Source organism: Malurus melanocephalus, unplaced genomic scaffold (assembly GCF_030028575.1).
Source record: "Malurus melanocephalus ecotype Western Australia unplaced genomic scaffold, MMel_1.1 scaffold_70, whole genome shotgun sequence".
Taxonomy (NCBI): domain Eukaryota; kingdom Metazoa; phylum Chordata; class Aves; order Passeriformes; family Maluridae; genus Malurus; species Malurus melanocephalus.
The window spans coordinates 1527188-1540478 of NW_026623302.1; the positions used below are offsets into that span (position 1 = coordinate 1527188).

The 13291-nt window shown below is 41.7% G+C and overlaps 1 protein-coding gene across 2 annotated transcripts in view; it reads right to left on the bottom strand.

Moving 5' to 3' along the window:
* The window catches only part of WASF3 (WASP family member 3), a 65497-nt gene extending 53945 nt beyond the window's left edge, over positions 1–11552 (bottom strand). For both annotated transcript variants that reach the window (XM_057366701.1, XM_057366702.1), the window contains exon 1: positions 11488–11552. The gene's annotated coding sequence lies outside the window, so the exon portion shown is untranslated. The remainder of the gene's footprint in view (positions 1–11487) is intronic.
* Between the last annotated feature and the right edge of the window lie 1739 nt (positions 11553–13291).

Here is a 13291-nt window from a genome sequence, read left to right on the forward strand (position 1 = left end):
CATCACCTTCTGAGTAAAGATTTCTTCCCATCTACCTCTTTCAGTATAAAGCCATTACCTCTTGTCCTGTCACAAACAGCCTTCTCTTCCCTAAGCTTAACAGTCCCAGCTCTCTGAGCCTGTCTCTACAAGACATGTCCTACAGCCCTCTGATTATTTTCATCACTTTCCTCTGGACTTGCTCCAACAAGTCCACATGCTTCTTAGGTTGGGGGCCTCAGAGCGGGATACAGCATTGCAGGTGGAATCTCACAAGAGGGACCCGGAAGTAGAAAATCACCTCCCTTAACCTGCTGGTCAGGTTTCCTCAGTCATAACACTGACAGACCTTGAGATGCCCAGTCCCCCGAGTTGGAAGATCGTGAATGTGGGAACAGTGACTTCCCATCTGTGGACACTCAAATTGTAAGAGACCAGCTGTATCAGCTGAATATTTACAACTCCAATGGGCACACTGGGATTCACCCCAGCATTCTGAAGGAGCCAATGGATGCTTTGGCAGCACCTCTGTCCACCATCTACCAAAGGTCTCTGGAGTTGAGCAAGGTCACACACTCAAACAGCTTCCTAGAGAGGTTGATGCCTCAACCTTTCACAGCATTTAAGAGGCATTTAAACAATGTCTGTAACAACATGCTTTGATTTTGGTCAGCCCTGAAGCAGGCAGTTGGACTGGGTGACAGCTGTAGGTCTCTTCCAATTGAAATACTCTATTCTTATTAACAGCTCTCTCCCACATGCACATACTTAGGTATGCATGTAGCTACACACATAAACTAAGTATGTTTTATCACTAGGACACAGACTGGATGGTATTTGTGAAAAGTGTAGGGTTTCCCCCAATTTTAAACTCTCAAAAAGCATATAAATTGTTTTTAACAGGCATAAGTATCATACAGATTAATCATTAAAGAGCCACCATTTATAAAATTAAAACTCAATGGAATTAAACAATTAGTGATGCCTTACAATTGACCTACAGGGTTCAATCAAGGACATTATTATGTAAAGAAATAAGGAAGATGAGAAAGGAGGGAGAGAAATGAAAGCATTTTAACAGGTGAAACTTATGTATCAAATTATTCCATTTTACACCCCAGCTGGAAAGCTCTTCTTGAAAGAGACTAGCATGCCCTAGTATTAACTACATGGTTCAGGTCAGTTTCTCTAGGGTTTTTATTCCCCCCCTCCTCCTGCTTTTAAAGGGCCAGATGAGACAGGCAGTTTTGTTTGTTTCTTTTGTTTTGTTTTTTTATTATTAACATTTTTATTTATAAGCCAGTTAAACTAAAGCAGTTTTGCACAGATCTGTGACCTCAAATCTTGCTCAATGTAGAGGAGCTTAGCAGTCTAGGAAGATCAAACAAATCACCAGAAATCCAGAAGTATGTGAAATAAAGTCCACTATTTCTTGAAAAGAAGGTTGAAGTGGCTTAAAACCATCATGTCTGCTGTTACCATGGGATTTTTATGATTTTAATTAAGACCTGTTTTCATAAAAGGGAATTTTAAAATACTTTTTAATATGGTAATGAATAGTATCAACTTCATTATCCAAATTACATAACCTATCCAGGTTATCTACCGCTTTACCATCAGATTCAACACCATGCAGTTGACGCTAAATGAGGGGACTAGTTTCACCATTCCCACTAAACATTCCCATAAACTCAATAAATCCTACTCTTCAGATTACTTCACCATGACATTCACAGCCATGTTTAGTATTTTCTACGGCAGGAAGGGAGAAGAGGCAGTCAGCTGCCACAAATGCAGCATCTTATAAATTAATTCCCATTAAGACATTCAGAAACAAAGACATAATCTGTCCATGAAGAAAACCTAAATTTCTTAATTCATACATAAAACATATACATCTCAGATTTCTCCATAATGTGACTGCAGGTAAATTATCCTATTCTGGATTGGTTTCTTGTCTGCATCCCTTCCTCATTCTTCCAACAACCAGAAAATACCCATTTCAACTTTGCTTTCCTCTACTGAACATTTTGAAAACGATAAATAATTTAGATTTCCAATAATTAAATACAGACTTACATCATGTAAGATGCAAAACATCTTGACTTTGAGGGGGGGAAGCACTAAATGTGGCAACTGGCTGCTGAAAGGCACAGGCTGCCAATAAACATGCAGGATTTTTTTTCATTTATAGAGCAGCTATTCTGTTTAACCCTATGCAGACAGGAGTGGAGGCACAGGATGTATCACAGGAAAAACGGCATGCCATGTCCCAGGTCAATGCCATGCCTGCCCAGCAGCTGACAGCTCCAGAGCAATGTGCAGCTCACATTCAGAAACGGAAGTAACCAGATATTTTGGTTATTACTGACCACTTCGCTCTGGAATGGAAAGAAAGAAGAAACAGCAGGAAACCCGGTACAGCTTCAAATCCAGCTCTTCCCACCTCCATATAAAAAAAGCAGAAACCACACATTGCTTTGAAGAGTAACAACACCACATCCCAGAGGGCAGGGCCAGAGCTGCATAGCTGTGACACATGGCTTCGTGTTTCCCTCTTCATTTAACAGCTTCTTAGTGCTGCCAAAAGAGCAGTAGAGAAACAAAATACAACCCAACAGGGAGACTCAATTAAAACTACTGATAGTCAGCATCAAGTTTTTGTTCAAAGAGCACTGGGACATGCACCACAGATGTGTGGAAAGTTGCAAACAGAGCCACACAGATTAAGAACTTGATGCCTTTACTCTTTTACCTCACCAGACCTTGGTTTGAAATACTCATGTAGCTCAAGACATGACCTCTATGACCAACAAGTGGTGAGGTGCTATAAGCACCACAATGATCTGGGCTGACTATTCACATTATTACCATTATGAACCAACCAGCAAATTCTGTTTCAAGTACAATGAACTAAAACAGATCATCCAAGAAAGCTTTTTTGTTTGGAGATTTTTGTTGATGTTCGGGGTTTGGTTACCTCCTTTATGAAGCACCACTTAAAACTATCATCTGATCCCAAATAATAGCTCTTCTTCCTGCAGTGCATATTGGCTTTGTTATGTTAGAAAATCTTGCTGCAGATTACCATGGGAATCACACTTTCTTTAAAGAGTTGTCAAGTATAAAAACAGCATAGAGGTACTTTGCCCTTGAAAAAAGCCTTTATTTAGGAGTGGCCTATTACCAAGTTAACATGTAAAAACTATGTTCTGCAACAAAACTACTACTTATGGGCCAGCTGTTCCATAAGTCACATTCTCTTATATCCAGAATCACCAAAAGCTGTTTCAAGCCTACAGAAAAACACACTGCTCAAGCTTCCCACTTTGGCCAAGTTTGTACTTCTATTAACACGTTATAAGAATCTGATTTAAATCAGCAAGTCCTGTATGCTTTGAACAAGAAAAGAGGATGAACACTTCATTATACACCTTCAGAAATGAGCAAAAAAATATGGAAGGCATATTTTAGAGAACACAACTAATATAATGCAAATTAACTAATCCACAGTGGAATTCAATTATTTCTACAGTCTTATCTTCCTACAGTTACATTTATTTTAGTATTTTGTTCAAAGTGGATTTAGAAGTCTCAAAAATACACTTGTGACAAAAGAACACTTGTCCTTCAAGCTTTGTATTTCAGGGAAGCTTTTGTTTGAAGGTTTCATCCATATTTTAGCTCTAAAGTATCAGGCTGAACATCTTAAAGAGAATATAACTCTCAGTAACCTTCAATTAAATTCACTGGTTTTATTCCTCTAGATTCAACACCCATACTTCCTACCCTCACAGTTAAATCTTCCTAATGTTTCCCACCCAGTGCTAAACCACTGATTTTTCTCCTTTCTAAGCCTATCCCTGTAACTCAATGAACCTAGACAAACTTCTTTGAGTAACCCAGATTGCTCTATGGCATAGTTATTGTTCTGTGATGAGGCATGAAGAAAGGTATCTTCAACCAACAAATCAAAGCTGTTCACTATTTAGACTGCCATCCCTTAGGTTCACAAAACCTAATCCAGTTTATTTTCTAATGCTTCATATTCAAAAGTATTAAGAACTATAATTCTACCAAGATGAGTAACAGTGGGGATACTCAATACAGATATAAAGGCATAAAATGAAGCCACATTTTTTCTATACCTGAACCTCAACATTTACATTTGCTTTAAAAAAGTTTATTATTACAGGCTGCCTATGTGCTTCTCTAACTTCCTCAGCTAACTTGGCTGAGAAAAACTCTTGCCAAGCTTGGATTAGCATTTAGCCGCTTCAGGGCTAACTGTGCTTGTTGTTTCAACCTTGACAACCAAATGTAGGGACACACTACTATATTTAAGCTTCCAGAAGCATTTAACATTTGATTCTGCTGAAAATACAGTTCTATTACATATTTTGAAAATAAAATCACTTTTTCCTCTTTTAGAAATCCATGATGATGCCAAACATATGCTTGTTTTCCAAACAACAACTGTTTAAAAGAAAGAAAACTCTTTCTGATGTGCCTGCCAAAAACAACATTCTGTGGCTTAAAGAAATTTGATAGTAAGCAGTTCACTCAGCTAAGGGAAGAACGATTTACATTTGGCAAGGATTTACACTTCATGTCTTGCATCTACTTCCCTCCATTTTAAATATCTTTGGGGATGCATGCAGCACTGGGAAGAGCTTTTGTTGTGGTTTGCTGGCATTTGTTTTTTTTTACATCTCCAAGTATTTCACTAAAAATAAGGCATCTGTGGGTGTCACTAGAAATTACACAAAGCGGAAGTTCATCATATCATTTTTCTTTTTTATAGGAAATACTACGATATAGAAGGGAATTTTGAAGGGAAGTAAAAGATTTCAGAAAAAAAATACATCAGTGAGAGTTTGCAGCAAGAGGAAGTGGAACAGAAAATGCAAATGAGGAAGTGGTACACAAAACATTAACAGCTTCTTTTTAAAGCATGGAACAGGGAGAGGAAGCAATGGATTTGGGGTTTCAGCAGCTGTTGTCACAGGCAGCAATAACATTATGTACCAAATAAAGGTAGTCATTTCACTGCTGCCTCAATAGATTCAAAAACAAAATAGCTAATAGAAACATGAAAGTTGGACTATATACTACAGAAGACTTATTTCTGTACATTTCAAAAAGGCCAGAATTTTAAGATGCAATCTGTTACAATATTTGACTCTGTCCTTCATTACTCACAGAAATAGTAACTGGACCAATTTACTAAGTAATGTAAATTATTTAGTCCATTTTAAGCAGCTAAGACAACAGAAGTTTTGAAATTTTCTCCAGCTGTGGAGTATTATCCATCTCTCCACCATTTTTGCAAAGAAGAGTTCTAAACCCCATTGAACAGAACTTTGCCATCACCCTCCCAAGATACAAAAATTACTGAAGACTGCTAAACCTGCTCCAGCATAAAGCCAACTACTCAGACAATGCTTCAGCCAGCTGAGTGACCAAGCATAGCACAAAGATGCAGACCCATGCAAGTTTCAGGGCCCTCAGAATTGTTAGTACAGCAACCATAACAACATTTGCAAAGCACACACCTTCTCCAGTAGGATGGCAAGTACACTATGAAAAAGAACAGAATCCCAATGATGTTACCATACTATTTCAGATGCAGCTATTTCAGGATAATGGAAATCCTGAAGGTTAAAAACTTAACCACTCATTAGTTCTCCAACATGGAAGCTTCTCTTGTCATTACCAGTGCAAATCCAGCACAGAAATACAGCAACAAGACATGAAGGTCTGTCTTTACAGCATTAATAGCTTGAGCTATAACAAGGTGTAGCTCCTAATGTTCACTATATGCTTCTGTGGAGCTACCCACCCTGAATCAAAGGATACCTGAAATTTCAGGACAGTCTACAAGAGCATGAGCAGTGCTTGATAATAGAAGCAAATGTTGTAATAGCTACATTTCATGTGAGGGCTGGAAGATTATACCTATGCGCATTCTCAGACACTCCTCTGGAAAGCATTTGTTCCCCCTCATTTCAACACTCAGGTATATCACACTGAGCAAGCCCAGACTTTGCAACTCTTTACTTGCTATAAACATACAGCAATAATGTACAAGACCTGAAGGATTTTAGGAAGGGAAAGCTTCAAGAGAAGCAAGCTGACTGAGCAGAAGGAGACAGGATCTCCTCCACCAAGGAAAAAAAAAAAAAAAAAAAAAAAAAAAAAAAAAAAAAAAAAAAAGATCTGCTGAAATGCTAGTTCCTGGTTCCTTCTGCCAAAAGAAAGGTGGACAGAAAGCACATGGCTTGCATATCTGCCTGTCTAGCAATGCAAATACCTTTCTCCTACTATTTAGTTAAATAACCTGAAACTGTAACCAAACCACTTGTCCCAAAACATCCTCCTTAAATATGACTTAAGATTTATCTGCAGCCCCACTCTGGCTCAAATTGGCACGCAGAGGTTAGAAGAAACTTCAATATTCCATGTGCAGAAAACATTGATACAAGAGTGTCTTCAAATTCAGCATGAAATCAAAGGCTTTATTTGAAGTGATGTATTCTTGTCCATGTTTGCAGCTGTTTTAAGCATTCAAAGCAGCAGCCAAGCTTTAAAAACACTACTTTCCCAGGAAATAACTCTGCAGTAAACCTGTGCTGATCTAAGTTTCAGAGAATTTCAACATTCTCTAGAAAAACTATCAGCAAAATCTAACTGCTGCAGAAAAAAATTAACATTTTCACTAAAGTTACATTTCCACTAAAGCCCCGCTTCTAATTCACAAGTTCAAACTTAATTTATTCATTCACATGTAATGAGGCAAAAGAACTTCTCAAAGAAGTCTTTCCAAAGGCTGTTTGAAGTTTCAAAATAAAACAAGCTTTGCAGGCTTTGTCTTCTAAGCACATTAGTTCCCACAGCTGCCCATTGCTCTGTTAGGACAAAACAAAGTCCATAGCAGATGAATGGTTTTTCTCTGCATCACTTGATACTGACCTTTTCAACTATGGGATTACAAACCAACATTATGGCATCAATTCCAACATTCACTGGATACTATTAACATGTTTTGATGTATTATGCATCACCCATTACATACACAAGCTCTCCAACTATTACTTGTTAAGAGCAAAGTGGTTTGCTGCTTTGAAGATGCCCAAGAAATCAGGGATCCATCAGCTGAAGAACTGAGTAACAGTCAGTCTTCCTGCTTCTAAAACATATAATTGAAAATATAAATGAGTAAATCAGTTCAAGCATGCAAGTGGCACAAATATAATGAATATCCAAAATTAAAGTATTTAATAAATCTGGCATACAACGCTCTACACTCAACAGAAACACATGCTGTTCCCCTATCACTGAATTTGGATACCAAATCTGTTAGAGATTACATTTGTTAGCAGCAGATAGGAAGGAACTCCAAGAATCTTGAAAGAGTAACTAAAATTCTACTGAACTGAGAGGTCCACAAAAAAAAATCCCCATACATTCTGGGTCATTTCTAGACCCAGAAAACACCACCAATTCAATGGCAGGATAGTTCAGTATGTGGAAGGAAAAACTAATTCACAATGTGTTGAAATTCCAGACACCTATAAATCCTTAACACAAATGAAAACTTGCAAAGCCAACAAATATTTATACTATAGTATATTTACAATACTTAGAAGCCTTAAAAAAATCTCCAGCTACCTCACCTGCCAAAAATAATGAAATCAAAAATAACCTCCAAGTTTGCAGCTTATATCAGCACAAAGGCTGCCATTTTGATCTCCAGCTGTTTGTACAAACAAATTTCTTAATTTCTTCCCAAACGTTGTATTTCTTCTTGTGGCAGAAGAAATGACATCTATTAGTAGCTAAAAATATTTCAGTTATTTGAATTTTCAAAAGAGGGGTGAAAAACAACCGTGCTTCTCCAGTTATGAAAACACCCCAATGCAACATTTCAACAGCTTTTACCAAAGGTTGTCTTAGAACTAAATAATAGTTCAGTGTAAAGGAAAACATTTGGTTAGAATTGAACAATTAAATCTGATGTAATTTGAGGTTATTTTCATTATTACTTCTAAAGGCAGATCAAGTTCTAATGAAAGAATGTGAGTGCTGTAGCCATTCTGCTGGGAGCTAATGCTCAAGGTGCCCCAATTTAATTCTCAGTCAAGACCTTAGATTAGAGGTATTCTGTATGTGAGTCTTCCATATGGAAAAGTTAATAGTCACCCTCTACCTCCACCTTTTCTTTTAAGAGAATAAGCAGCAACAGCCTGCGACTCATCACACTCTTTGTACAGGGAAGTTTCTGAAGGCAAAGTACAATTATATCCTACACTGGAAGACATTTGTAATCTGATTCTATCAATTATCTCCATATATTGATTGCCATTAAGATTAGAGAAGTAAAAAAATAACCCTGACAAAACCAATTGCTCCCTAGCAGTACTGCAATTGACAAAATTAACAAAACTTAGTATCATAACCCACTGGACACACACAGCCTAGTCAGTAACTTACACCAGCAGTGCAATTCATGTGATACACTGCCTGTAGCTCAGGATCCTAAGCAAGCAAAAATAAAATAAAAACAAATCACAAGTAATGACCACAAGCTGCCCAAAAATTTTAACTGGAGCTATACATGAACGAGGAAGTAACAACACATCACATTTAAACTGAAAAATGCAAGAAGGGTTGTGTTATACAAGCTGTATCAGATTCAAGTGCAGTTACAAGACAACATTAAGTACACATCAACTAAAGACAGGCCTCCAAGAGTAGGCTGAAATTAACTGCAACAATATTTTTTGCTTCTTCCTCACAGAAAGCAGTCAAGAGAACTCTTGAAGACAATGCTCTGGGATTGCTCAAAAGAACAAAGACCACTTGAAGATGTGACTGTCCATGCAGGAAGCTTAATCAAAAAAGGAAGACTTGCAAAGGCATGAAATGTAATTCACTATCCAGGTGACACTAACGCAGCGACTAAAACACTCCGCTACCATCAGCTCTTCTGGAATTCTTCACCGAAGTATTTGCTCGTTTGGTTAGGTTTTCAGAAACCATGTCTTTCTCATCACTGTGTAAGACACTTCAAAATATTCTATCATCTGTCATATGACAGCTTTTCTTTCTCTTTCTTTCATATAGGAACAATGTCCACAGACAGTGTTTCTTGTTTCAGAAAAATAAATGGCATGAACCTTCTCACTGGAGAACTAAATAAACCTAAGCTAAAGTAGGCACACCAAAGAGTACCTGATGTGCAAAGAGTTTATAATGCTACTCCTAAAATCATAATCCTTTGAGGCATGTTGCAGACAAGGCATATACTGAGAAACAAAACAGGTTTATGCTGTTATTAACTATGAAATGTCACGTGTTGTACCATATAAGACAAACACAAAGCTTCAATAACCTATTGTTGCTATGAAAATACTTTTTTTAAAGCACAAGCAAGTCTATTTCTGACATGTAATTTTTAATACTTCCACGGACAAATTAAAAGATTAACAAAGACTATTCAATTCCTGTAACTATTCAGTATAATCAAGACTATTGTTTCAGTATCTGATTTAAATGTTTTCTATTTTCTCTTTATTTGAGGAAAATAGTCATGGAAAACGAGAAGAGGACTGGCTCAATTATATATTATTTAATGTACAACAAACCACTGTGTTCAGTGCCTAATAACTCCATTCATACTGCCACTAGCTGTATAAACAAAAAACTAATCTTCCAGCAAGGGATAGAAAAAGTTTGCTTTGCTCAACTCATCCCCAAAATTCAGCTGGAAACAAATCAAGTTTCCACATCATTTAAGGGAAACATATTATGGTCCAGCTGCAGATAAAACATCCTAATTCTTACTAAGAATGACTTGAGGCCTGTGGGCTGATAACTGTCCTTCAATTGTAGCATATTTTCTTCTGATGTTAAGTGAAGGCAAAAAGCTGTAGCATAACAACTAACAAAGGTCGGTTCCATGGCTCAGACATAGGGTTTAATCCTGAATCGTTTAAGTTTGCAAGAACTGTAATCTGTAACTTTAACCGATTTCCAGCTTGTGCACTGCTCTAACGTAATTATTTCATAGCATATCATCCTCCACATATTAGAGGCCACATAACTATCTGAACTACAGATCACTGTAGTGCGGGGCAGCCTACTGGAGGATAAGAACTGCAGCCTTATTCCATTATTCATTCTTTGCTTCAAGTACACTCACTATTAGATTATGGTAAGCACTGCTATCAGTCAAAGTCAAAACAACAGTCTGTCTCCTATATGCACAATATTTTTGATTTCTTGTGTAAAGCTTAGAAAAGAAAGGAAAAAAGGAAGCCAGTCTTGCATGATAGGCAAGACAAAACGACCTCCTCATCCCCACATTTAAAGTTTCCTAAAGCTCCTAGTTGCTTTCATAATTTGCCCCCATCATTTTCTAACAGGAATACTGTCCCTCAATCCGTGTAGTTTACAAAAGAAGCACAAAGAACTACAGCTAGACAGCTTTTTCCTATTCCTGCACAAACAGCACACACACTAAGCCATTTGTACTTTGAAGTGTTTTCTATCAAAAAATCTCACAACTGTATCCAATAACCCATCATTCAAGTACTGGCCCCACTTCACAGATTGCTGCTCAACCCAAAACTATCATCCCTTCTCCTGCTTTCTGCAGCGATTACTGAATTGTATCAGAAAGAAGGAGAATAAACAAAGCATTTCTTAACTGCTTTCAGGTCAATGTTAGACATTCAGCAGCTGAGATAAAGCCCTGTTTTCATACGCCTGCACTCAGACTCCCAGCTTCTTCTCAACGGCACATTTACTTAAGAACCAAGTCGGAAAAAACAATTAACCCACAAAAAAAACCAAACCATGGTGGGGTGGGGAAGGGTTTAAAAGTTCCCGAGCTGTCAAGGACTCGCAGCGCCCTTCAAAGCCAAAGACGATTATTTCTAAGTACTTGAAAAGCGCTGGCCATCAGAAAGCCTTGCCGGTGCCACGCCACGGGGGCCGCTCTCGGGGGGCGAGCACGAGCAGGGAACGAGTCCCCGAACGGGCGGCTCCCCGAACCGAGCACTGCGGGGAACACGGGCAACAGCTCGGGGGTCTGTCCCCGACCCCACGCAGGGAGGGTTCCGGAGCCTCCACCCGAGAGCGGCGGGAGGAAGAGGAACGCGCCCCGCGGCTCCGGGGACCGGCGAGGGGCCGAGGCCGGCGGGAGGACTCGGAACAAAGCTGAGGCGGGAGGGCCCGAGGACGGGCAGCTCAGCCCGAGCTAGCGGAGCACAGCCAGCAGCTCCGGAGCGACCCACCGGCGCCCCCGCCGCGGCCGGGAGGAGAAAGAGGGCTCCCGTAGGGCAGCGCCGGGATTATCCCCGCGCGCTGGAGACCGCTAAAGAGCGGCTGCTCCCCATCCGCGCTCCTCCCAGCCGGGGAAACGACCCCCCGAGCGCCGCCGCCCGCCCTTCTGCCCTCCCTGCACGGTGGCTGCGGGGGGCAGGAGCGGAGCCCCGCACCCACCTGGCTCCGCGTTCCGTCCCATCCCGCTCCAGCCGCCGCCGTTCCACCGCTCCGGTCGCCACCGCCTTCGCGGGCTAAGCCCCGCCAACACCGCCCCCTCAGCCTGGGCCCCGCCCCCTCGCCTCTCCTATTGGCCCGCGCACGATGGGCGGGGCGGGTTTGGCCAATGGGGAGCAGGGCTCCGCAGCGCGGTTGCTGATCGGCGTGAGGAGCGGCCAATGAGAGCGCCGGGGGGGCGGGGACAGCTGTCAATCAGCGGCCACTACTTGGTGTTCGCAAGTGGCCGGCCGTGGATGCGATCGTTCCCTCCCGCCATCCAGCCTTTCCCTCTCCCCTTCCTCCATCTCTCCCTTCATCCGTCTCTTTCCCGGCCAGCTTGACCGTACCCGCCGCTTTGACTCCTACCGGCCCCAGCTTGGCTCCCGCCTGGCTCCGTCCAGCCGCCCAAGCCCCCGGGGTGTGCGGGCTGCCCTGGGGCTCCCAGACGGCCCCCCACACCCACGTGTCCCTCGGGAGCAGCCGCCTCTTCCCCCGCCTGGCCCCGGGACAGCGGTGCCCAGTCCCACGGAGCCCCCGGAGCCATCTGGCGTCTCCCCCCACGTCGCTCGTGGGGTCTGTGTGTCACCCGCCCACGTCTCCGGCCCCTTTACTGCCCGCGAGAGGCCTGTGCGGCGCCTGTGCCCTCATTCCTGACTGACACGGGCACATCCACCCCCCCGCCCTTTTCTTGCCCTTGCGACCCAATTCCTGCTGAATCCGGCTCCTGGTCATCCGGGCCCCGGAGAGATCCATGTTTATACAGACGGGCTCTCAGTCTCCGGTGGGGCTCTTTGCCCGCCAGGCAGGTGCATTGCGGGGGCTGCAGCTGCCAACCCAGCCCCAACAATGTGCCCTTTCCTGCTTTGCCTGAGTTGTCGTCCTTAGTGGTTATCCCTGGAGCGCGGGCTTTTGTTGTGCGCCTCAAAGCCTGTAGGAAAAAAGTGGATGGGAAATGAATCAAGACTTTGGTGAGGCAGGGTGGGTAGAACAATTGCCAAGTGGGTTTTAATGGCCCAAGGAGCTTAATAACTAATTAAAACTAACATAGTACACCCAAAACCTGCATGCTCATGAAAATGATGACCAGCTGATGTGCTCAGTTCAGCAGGCTGTCCAGATCGGTAGAGTCTCTGCCTGGCCTTTATATGGGACAGGTCAGGAGTTCCCCATGACTGTGACTCAGAATAATGCTCCACAGAAGAGGACCAGGCAGTATGATGAGCAGCCAATCCAACCTTATCCATGGAGGCTTCGGCTGCTCCGATGCAAACTTGGACCCCAAGGTGCAGTGAGGCAGTGGTGTCTCGGGCTGTGGAAAGATGAAGGGGCAGCCACTGCCTCAGGAATAATATAGAATAAATACTGATTAGTCAATAAAAATAATCACAACTGAAAGTAGAGTTTTTTAATAGTCATCTCCAGTCAACAGGCAAACAAAAGTTTACTGAACTCAAACTGAATTGTACTACTTCAGTTATCTACATCTTACCTTACAGCAGAGCTGCAGGTTCATAAGCACCTCCTTTTCACAAGATAACCAAGATGCAGGGTTGCTGTAACTTTTAGAAAAATTATTTGTATTTGAGATACTCGTATCAGTTGTGGTAAGAAGCTACAACTAAGAACTCCTGCTGTAATCACTCCAGGTTACACAGCAAAACACAGCAAGCCAGCTTTGAACTGGGGATGGTGACCGTTTTATGATCGCTTGCAAAGCAAACAGAAAAGAAGTCATTAAGTAACATAACCCTAAAAGAAGAAAGCA